The 9,803-nt window shown below is 43.9% G+C and overlaps 1 long non-coding RNA gene across 1 annotated transcript; it reads left to right on the top strand.

The window, feature by feature from the left end:
• The first annotated feature begins 939 nt into the window (after positions 1-939).
• On the top strand, positions 940-9,803 carry LOC138835124 (uncharacterized). Its single transcript, XR_011374454.1, has 4 exons — positions 940-1,028; positions 2,498-2,653; positions 8,250-8,397; positions 9,718-9,803. It is a non-coding gene; the product is annotated as an uncharacterized lncRNA (long non-coding RNA).

The following is a 9,803-nucleotide window of genomic DNA, read 5'->3' as shown; positions in this document are numbered from 1 at the left end:
ATGTGGAATTGAAGAGCTGCAGGTGGGAAAGGAGTCATGCAGGAAGTTCACACTGTGGAGGTCTCAGTCCAGCATGGCCAGGTTTTGTGACGGCTGCTAGGGGATTCTCCCGCAGGGATTCCTTTCGGAAAAAGGACAGCTGACATCACCAAGGCTTTCCAATGCTGAAAGATAAGTTGAAAGGTGGCCTCAATCTGCTGTACCTTCTGAGCTGGGCATTTACACATCGATCCCTTACTTAATAGTATTGTCACTTTATTGAACAACTTTTTTCCCTTGTTCCTCTGAACACTAAGGTGTTTTTGTCCCAAACGCTTCAGGTCATCTCACCTTTCACGTAGGTTGCTTGTGTCCCCAATTGCTAGTTTATTTATTTAGGTTTAAAGTGAGGCCCTTGAGCTTGGTGGTATAGGAATCCATGGATCTCAGGGGCAGGAAGCATCCTGGACTCTGTTTCTCCTTCCGCAGTCTCTAGGTGACTGGGTACAACTACTGAGCACACTAGTTACACTGGCTGGGTTGGAGTACAAAGGCAAATCTTCACTGCGAATGGAGAGGTACCTGTCTCCATTCACCCAATGCACTATCAATGGTTTCTGCCCTTACTTTCCTCCATTTCAATGCACTTTCCTGCGTGTGTAATTTCTCTCTAAATCTCATCATTATCCCAAAATAAAACCTTCATCCAAGCATCTCTTCTTTCAGAGTTGTTTATTTGCTCACAATCAAAGAGACCCTATTACTAAGACAGGTTGTTTTGAATGGCAACTCCTCCCATGAGTCCCCATTTTCTCTAAGGGGAACCAGAAGGCTGGGTTAGCTGAGTTTCAAATAAGAGAACAGTCTGACCAACCAGAGCCACTGTTTAAACTGGCTAAAAATATGAAGTAGAATAATATTCCTTCCTTGATCGTAGAGGTAGAGAAACCTGTGAAGGAGCAGCATTCCTGAGAAAGTATGGAGATACAGTGGTGCCACTGGATGGACCCTGCCTGGGATGACTGCATCTGGACAGTAGCAAAAATTTGGTAAGGTTGATATGACCTCTACCACTGGGCTATTTGTGTTGGTTTAGCCAGGGCCATGAGATTTCCACAGAGAGGCTTTGATGCAGGCTGATGCTGTCTGCCCTTGGGTGACAAGTGTGTTATAGGGAGGATTTGAGCACACCTGACTTTTGCTATATGTGCACTGATGTCAGGAGGCTAAGCCTGCAGAGCAGACTGATGAGATTTTCTGCAGTAGGTAGGATCAGTGGTCCAGCTCAGAGCTATTTGGGAGCAGATCTCCCCTGAAAGAACAAAAAGGGATTCTGGTGAGAGTCCCAATAAGGGCTACAAGAGGGAAAAGATGGGTACAAAGTAAATGACAGGGTGGACACTAAATGTAAAGGAGAAATGACAGGAGGCAAATTAAGAAGGGAGCTGAGGAATCCTGAATTCCACATGGGCCATTCTTCAGTGAAGAAAGTGGGTGGGAAGGAATTAACTGTTGATTTGTAAGACTTCTTGATCACTATTCTTTTTTTTTTCCTTTTGTCTGTTGTGTGTATGTGTTTGTGAGTGTGTGCTGCTACACCTCAGTGCTTTTTTTCTTATGCTGTTTCCTTTGCCTTCTCTGTTCTCTCTCCACTTTTCTCACCTTATCCCTGCTGCTGCCCACCATTTCTCTTCCTTTGTTTTCATTCCTCCCATAGCTACTCCTATTCTACTTCTCCTGTTCCTCTTCTTGCTGTTCCACTACTACCCTCTACCACTCCCTTTCCCTCTCTTCCTGCTCTTGAATCTGTCTCTCTCTCCCTCCACCTCCCTCACTCTTCCTCTCTCTCTACACTTCTCCCTTTTTCCTTCTTTCCCTTTCTCCCTCTCTGTCTTTCTCTTTTTTCTCTCTCTCAGTTGTCATGGATATGTCTGGTTCTCTCCTGCTTGAGTTATACTTCCAGGCTTGCATTTCTCTATTTACTTGAAGATGGAGTCTTCCCAGACTTGCTATAAATGCAATCTTCAAGGTATCATCTTGGGAAATAGGTAGGAATACAGACAAGAGCTTACAGCATCAGGGAATGCAATTGGCTTTGTTAATCTGGTGTGGCAAAGGTTGCTTTCTCTATTTTGAAAGGGCATTTGTGTATTTATGTGAGGGATAGCTGTGTAGAGTCACCTTACAATTGGTTGTGGAAGGAAGGGGGTGATGGGTTTGTGTAAATGGACAGGGAAGGACGACATATGTGCTGTACAATTGCGCTGAGAGGTGTCAGATTCTTAGTAGAGACTCTATGAGTCCCCAGAGAGGCCCCCTTTCCCAAACACCCAGCTTGGGCATGGTGCTTCCGTTTCCCGGTAAAGACTTTAAGCCTCATGGAAGAATAGCAGAGCCCAATTTTTCTCCTTGGGGAATCAAGAATGCTATCAGAACCAAGTTTTAAATATTTGAACATCAAGAGGCCATTTTTGGAATCACAAAGTGTATGAATTAAAAGATATTCCCTTCCGTTCAGCTAGAGGTGGTCAAGGAACAGGAGACCTGAGGAATCATGGAGATAAACTGGGATCTGTGGAAGGACATAGCCTGGATGGACTTTGGTTGTATATGGACCACACCCGTGGATGGACCCTGCCTGGGATGACTGCCTTCCCACAAGAACAAAAATTCGGTAAGATTAGATATGAGCCTTCACACTAGAATATTTGTATTGGTTCACCCAGGGCATTAGAATTGCACACAGAGGCAGTGTTGAGGATTCATGCTGCCTTTGGGTGACAAGTGTATGATGGGGAGGATTTGGGCAAATCTGGCCGTTTCTCTGTGTACACTGGGTCAGGCGGCTGAACCTTCAGAGTAGACTGATGAGAATAGAAGCAAGAGGAGGGCTGGGGCTCCTGGTGGGTCAGTGGTACTGCTCAGGGGTATTTGAGGAGCAATGCTATTCTCAAACAATGAGATGGATTTGTGGCGAGAGAAGCAATAAGGGTCCAAATAGGCAAAGGATGCATAACTGGTTTAAGACAGGGTTGATACTGATGCTGAAAGAGAGCTGAGGAGGAATGTAAGGAATGCTGAACTCCTCATGGAACAATGTACAGTGGAGAGGGTGGGTGGGGAGGGAAGTACTATTAATTTCCATGATTTCTAAATGCTTTTTAATTGTCTTTTTGTTGGTTGTGTGCATGCATTTGGGAATGTGCTGGCTTGAACTCTGTTCTTTTCTCTTTCTCAGTCTCCTTTTCCCTCTGTGGCCTTTCCTTGGGCCCTCCTCCCCTCTACTGTCTCTAATCTCTCCTTTCTTACACCCTCATTCTTCTCTTCTCCTCCCTCTAATCATTCTCTTCTCCCTATCTCATTCCTTCTCATTCAATCCTTTCTGTTGAATTTGTCTCTTTGTCTCTCTGTGTTTAGGTATGTATGCATGTCCCTCTGTTTTTCTCTCTGTCTGTTTTCCTTCTCCCCCTCAGGCCCCCTCTTTCCCTTTTTCTCTCTTGAGTGTGGGCGTGTTTCTGGCTGATGTTTTACCAGTGGAGTCACTCTTCTAGGCCTGATTTTCTACTGAGTTGGACATGGAGTCTGCTCAGGCTGGCTTTATCTACAGTCTTCTCAGTGTCAGTGTGTACAGTAGTTAGGATGATACAGGGAGCCTCCAGCACCTAGACTTTGTGAATCTGGTACAGCACAGATTGGTTTCTCTGTTATTACAAAAGGAATTTGTGTACTTGTATGAGGGACAACTTAGAAAATTTTGGGAAAGGAAAGGGTGTTGGGTTGGGCTGCATGTGGAGAATGGAGAGGTAGAGAATTACGTTTCCACAGTACAAGGGTTTCAGCACTGAGAGATGTCAGATTCTTAGGAGAGACCCTTTGAGTCGCCAAAGATGCTTCCAGTTGACACCCCCTTCCCCAGAGCACCACGCTTTGGGCATGGTGCTTCCTTTTCCCTGGCAGTTCCCAGGGGAAGCCTCTAGGTCTCATGGAAGAAGAGTAGGGCCTGATTATTGTCCTAGGGCACATGGTGCGTAGGAAGCTGAATTTCAAATATTGCCACACTATAAACCTCCAGAGCCCATTTTTTGAACCAAAAAATGTAGGAATTACAATATTTTCCTTCCTATCAACTAGAGGTGGAGAAACTTTTGAATGAGTAAGAGACCTAAGAAAGCATGAAAATATAGGAACATGTGGATGGAGATGAGTACAAGCGGATATGAGCAGAAATTTAGTAAGATTGGATATGAACCTCCACCACTGTGATATTCATTCAGCAGGGCATTAGATTAGTGTACTTCACTGAGGAAGTACACTCAAGCATGGAGAATGAGAATACTCAAACTTACAAAAGTAGTACATAGTATATATGAAAAGGAAGATTAAGGCAGAAAGAATCAGGATGAGTGTTGGAAATAATCTGTGTTTTTGTGTGTTTGCAGATGTGTGTTGTGTGTACATGTGCACAAAGTTGTATATTTGAGTATCAGAGTAGAACTCTTTGGCAAGGAGGTTTTGGGGAAGGATAGGGGACTGAGCAGCTGGGTGTGGGGAAAAGCATTCTAGGCAGTTGGAATAGCAGTGGCCCCCAGCTGGCACAGTGCAAATGCCAGTGTGGTTGCAGCAAGGAAGCCTGGGCTCAGTGGGGAGAGACAGGATCAGAGAAGGCACAGGAGCCTCTTGGCAGCACAGGCTCTGCACTACACCAAAGGAAGCTGTGAGCAGAGTGGTGACCCACCATTCTTCAACATTGTCCTGTGGTTCTCCTGTCTACTCTAAAGCCACATTTCTTAGTCTTCAAATATGAAAGGGTGTGTGTGATATTGGTGTTTCTCATGAAATTGAGTGTCCTCCAGTTCCATCCATAGTGTCTGAGTGTTGGTTTCTTTTTTTTTTTTTTTTTTTTTTGGTTCCTTTCTGGTGCTTGAATTAGGGCCAGTAAAAGGTCCCTGAGCATTTAGCTCAAGGCTGGAGCTTTACCAGTTTGAGGCACAGCTCCATTTCTGGTTTTCTGAGGGATATTTGAAGTAAGAGTCTCATGGACTTTCCTGCCTGGGCTGGATTTGAATGATGATTCTTAGATTTCAGCTTTCTGAGTAGCTAGGATTACAGGCGTGAGCCACCGATGCCTGGCTCATGATATAGTTTTGATAGTGAAAAGATCCTATCCAGAAGTCAAGATTGCCTGCTCTGGTTCTGGCTCTGCAGTCTTCTTCAATCTTGAAAAATTTTCAAGATTTTTATTGACTGTTTTCAAGATTATATGCCACTTCCACTTAGTCTTGTCTGAAGTTTTATCATGATTTGATTGGGTCTTGCAGGACTATCGTGAAGTGACACTGTGTGCCTCCCACTGCATCCCACCAGGTGGCTGGGGACATCAGTTTGTCTTGGGAGTGTAGTAGGTAATTTTGATCACTTGAAGATGGCCAAATTTGCCCGTTTTTCTACTGAAAAAATTCTCCTCTCCCTTTGTAACTGAGTGATGTGTGGGAAAACACATAAGGCTGTGGAAATATCCCATTCCTCACATCATTGACAGTTTGCTTATGTATTTACATATTTATTCATGTTTGAACTTGCTAAGGGATTCCTATTGAATGCATTGGGTTGTAATTCCACTCCTGTCATGGTTTTGATGGTTCCACACTTGGCCAGTGCGAGCCCCTTCTAACAGACTTTTATTAGTGCTTTTATTTTATTTTAATTTTATTTTTTTGCCAATCCTGGGGCTTGAACTCAGGGCCTGGGCACTGTCCCTGAGCTTATTTGCTTAAGGCTAGCACTTTACCTCTTAAGCCACAGTGCCACTTCCAGCTTTTTCTCTTTATGTGGCACTGCAGAACCCAGGGCTTCATGGATGCTAGGCAAGCACTCTACCCCTAAGCCCTCATTAGTGCTTTTGTTCTTCACTCATACACAAGATCAATGTTTATTTAGTACCTTCCATGCTCTAGTCTTTGAATCAACTATTATCCAGGAGCTGTGGCTGGATGGCATTTAGAAACCAACATCTGAGTATTAGGTATGTTCTTTGCTTTTGAGATGTTATTGTTCCTAGGCCCTTTTGGAGAAGAGAACTGGAAAATACATAAAACGAATATACAAAATACATGTATTCATGTATATGGGTGTTCATTGATATATACAAGCCCATACATGTATATTTACACATATACACATTTAAATTTATATTAATTTCTTTTAGTAGTAAAGAAATGTAAACTCAGAACCTCTTGCTTGCTTTGCTTGGGTCCTAGTAATTGAGCCCCCCTTTAAGCCCTGCTTTTTGTTGGTTAGTTTGGAGGTGAAATCTAATAAACTTTCCTGCCTGGACTAGTCTCAAACTTCAGTGTTCAAGCTCTTAGCCTCCTGAGTGTCTCAACTTCTGATTTGTACACCAATCTATGTATATATATCCATCTATATATACTCAAAATCATGAGTTCACACTGACACCTCCAACTGCAATCTCACCCCAAATATTCTTCCAGTTTTTTTTTTCCTTTTCCATATTTGTAACTACCAAGAAACCTATTACCCTTGATAGGATGACTTACTGAGTAATTCATTCTGTTTGTAAACAATCTCCTGTGATTGCCTGTGATGTAAATGTATTTGGCCTTTTTCTATGGTTCCTGACATAGAAATCCAAAAACACTCATGCTTTCCTTAGTAACAGGGGTGGTAGTAGGATCTTTTGCTCTACTATTTGGTCATTGACCCTGCTTCCTCAATCAGAGCTCCTAAGACCTTAGTAATTTCCTGAGTTATAGTAGCATCTGACCCAGAGCTATGAAATCCTTTGGAATTTCCTGTCACAAGAGCATGTTCTAAGAGATGCAACCCTTGATGTACAACTGGATAGCCTCAGGATGGAAGATGATCTTTTTATGATGGACTGGTAGTGCAAACCTGTAATCCCAGTATTTAGAAGGCAAATGCAGAAGGCTCTTGAGTTCAAGGCAAGCCTGGGCTACAGTCAAACCATCTTTTAAAAAACAAGCTTTTATAGGTACATTATTTGGGGATTAGCTCTTAATTTTGTTTTTTGGTTTCATGAAATTTTGTCATGTCTGTAAAATTTATACTTGCCAAGAGATTCAAACTGCCTGATCAACCCATTCTCTCTATTGCTCTGTATCTGTCTGTCTCTGTCTCTGTCTCTCTGTCTCTGTGTCTGTCTGTCTGTCTGTCTCTCCCCTTCTCTCCCTGTCTCTGGTCGATGTCCTCATGGTTACCACATGGTTGCCAAGGTAGCAGTAGCAGCATCCTCCCATGTGCCCAGTGGCCTTGGCAATGGTCCGCTAGGCTACATGGAAGAGTAGTAGTCCCCCAAGCTCTTACAGAGACTTGATTCTTGTGACTATTTACCAGTCCTTTACACACTAGTTCACTCATTTCAGGAGACATGACTAGTGCTATGAGCCCAGCATGCCTGGCATAGTCCCCGTGTAGCACACTCAGGCCAAGTGCCTGGTGCTACAGGATTCTGCAGCCGAGCTTCTGGTCAAAGTACATCTGACACTGAGCTGGCCTTCCCAGGCTGAAAGGAAAATGGAAAAGTAGCCTGAAGGTGTCTTTACCTTCAGAGGTGGTAGGGGTTGCAGCTTGATCACATGGTGACTTCACCTGACAACCATTCACCTTTGTCCTTGAGGTGGTTTTGTTCCAAATGCTACAGCAGGTAATCACCTTACCTTTCATGTAGGTTTCCTGTATGTTTATATACTTATTTGTTGTATTTACATTTGAGCTGAAGCCCATAGATCTGAGGGTCAGGAGGCATCCTGGACTCGGCTCCTCCTACTGTGGCCTCTAGATGACTGGGTCCAACTCCTGAGCACACCAGTTACACTGGCTGGGTTGGAGCATAAGGGCAAGTCTTCATTGGGAAAGAAATGAGACCTGTCTCCATGTACCATGACAGTGGTTTCTGCCCCACTTTCCTCCATTTCAATGCAGTTTCTTCTGTGTGTGTTTTCTCTATAATCCTTTACTCATCACTATCCCAACATAAAGCCATCATCCAGGAGAACCCGATTTCTCATTTATTTGCTCACATTGGTAAAAGATAAAACACATATTTGAAAGACCCTAATGCATACACCCTGAAGTCGTAATTGCAACTTCCTCTGTTAGCCCAATTTTTCTCCTCAGGTAAACAGAGTGTTGTGAGTGCTGAGTTTCACATATGAGACCACTGTGAACATGTAGAGCCTATTTTTGGAATCACAAAGTATATTAATTAAAATATGTTCTCTTCCTTTCAGTGAGAGCTGGAGAAACCTCTGAAGGAGCAGGAGACCTGAGAGAACACGGAGGTATAGTGGTGCCTGTGGATGGACCAGGCCTCTGTGGACTTGATCTGAGGATGGACCCTGCCTGGGATGACTACTTCTGGACATGAGTGGAGATTCAGTAAGATTGGATGTGACTCTCCACCACTGTCTTATTTGCGTTGGTTCATCCAGGGCTATTAGATTTCCACACAGGAAGTGCTGAAGGCTGATGCTGTCTTGGGTGACAAGTGTGTGATGGGGAGGAGTTGGGCACAGCTGGACTTTGCTCTGTATACATTGGGGTTAGGAGGCTGAGCCTGCAGAGCTAACTGATGAGATTTGTAGCAAGAGGAGGACTGGGTCTCCTGGTGGACAAGTGCAGTTCATGGTTATTTGGGGAGCAGATCTCCCCTCAAAGAATGAGGTGGGATTATGGCGATAGAAGCAGTGAGGGCTAAAGAGGGTAAAGGATAGGCACCTGGTGAATGACAGGGTTGACACTAATGCTGAAGGAGAACTGAGAGGTGGAAGGTCATGAAGGGAGCTGAGGAATCCTGAATTCCTCGTGGTCCAGTGTTCAGTGAAGAGGGTACTGGGGGAGGGAAGTAATGTTAAATTCCATGATGTTTCCATGCCTTTTATTTTTTTTCCTTTTGTTTCTTTGTTGTGTGTATATGTTTGTGAGTGTTTGCTCGTACCAAGTCTTCATCTCTGTGCTTTTTTTCTTAATTCTCTCTCTGCTTCCTTTTCCATCACTTTCCTCTTTCACCTTTCCCCATCTTTCCCCCTCTCTACTATCTCTTCCATCGTCTTCTTCTACCTCATACCGTCTCTTAGTCTACTTTTCCTTCCCCTCATCTTCTTCCTCTCATCTCCCTCTTCTCTTACCTCTCTCTCTCTCTTCCTGTTCTTGAATCTGTCTCTAACTCTGTCCATTTCTCTGTCTTTCATCTCTCTGTCTCAGTCTTTCTTTTTCTTTCTCTCCTTCTTTCAATTTGCATGTTCATGCCTGGTGCTCTACCACTTGAGTCACACCTCCAGGTCTGCATTTTTCTAGTTAATTGATGATGGAGTCTTCCTAGACTGGCTGTCGCTGCAATCCAGGTAGCTTCTAGGATAGTTAGGATTACATAGCCTCCAGCATCAGGCAGTGCACTTGACTTTGCTAATCTCTTGTGGCACAGGTTTCTTTCTCTGTTGTTATGAAAGGTATTTGTGTACTTATCTGAAGGACAGCTGTGTCAGTGACACATTAAAATGGGTGTGGAAGGAAGGTGGTGTTAGTCTGCTGTGCAGAATGGACAGGGAGAGAAGGACATGTATAGTGCAAGTGTATCAAGACCCTTAGAATATCAGAACATGTGCACACTCAAGGACATGTGCACTCCCATTTCCTAGTGAAAGAGCAAGCAGCTCCCTTTGCATGATTGATTAACAGCTTTCTTCTCTCTTTACCAAGATGTCTCAGAAGCACACAAGCAGATGGCTGCTCAGGAATTCCTCTGGGAATCAGCCTCCTTCAAACCCAACCTGATGTGCACGTCG

The sequence above is a fragment of the Dipodomys merriami genome, unplaced genomic scaffold (assembly GCF_024711535.1).
Source record: "Dipodomys merriami isolate MVZ:Mamm:240054 unplaced genomic scaffold, mDipMer1.0.p SCAF_23, whole genome shotgun sequence".
NCBI lineage: Eukaryota > Metazoa > Chordata > Mammalia > Rodentia > Heteromyidae > Dipodomys > Dipodomys merriami.
This window is presented reverse-complemented; position numbering and strand designations above follow the sequence as displayed.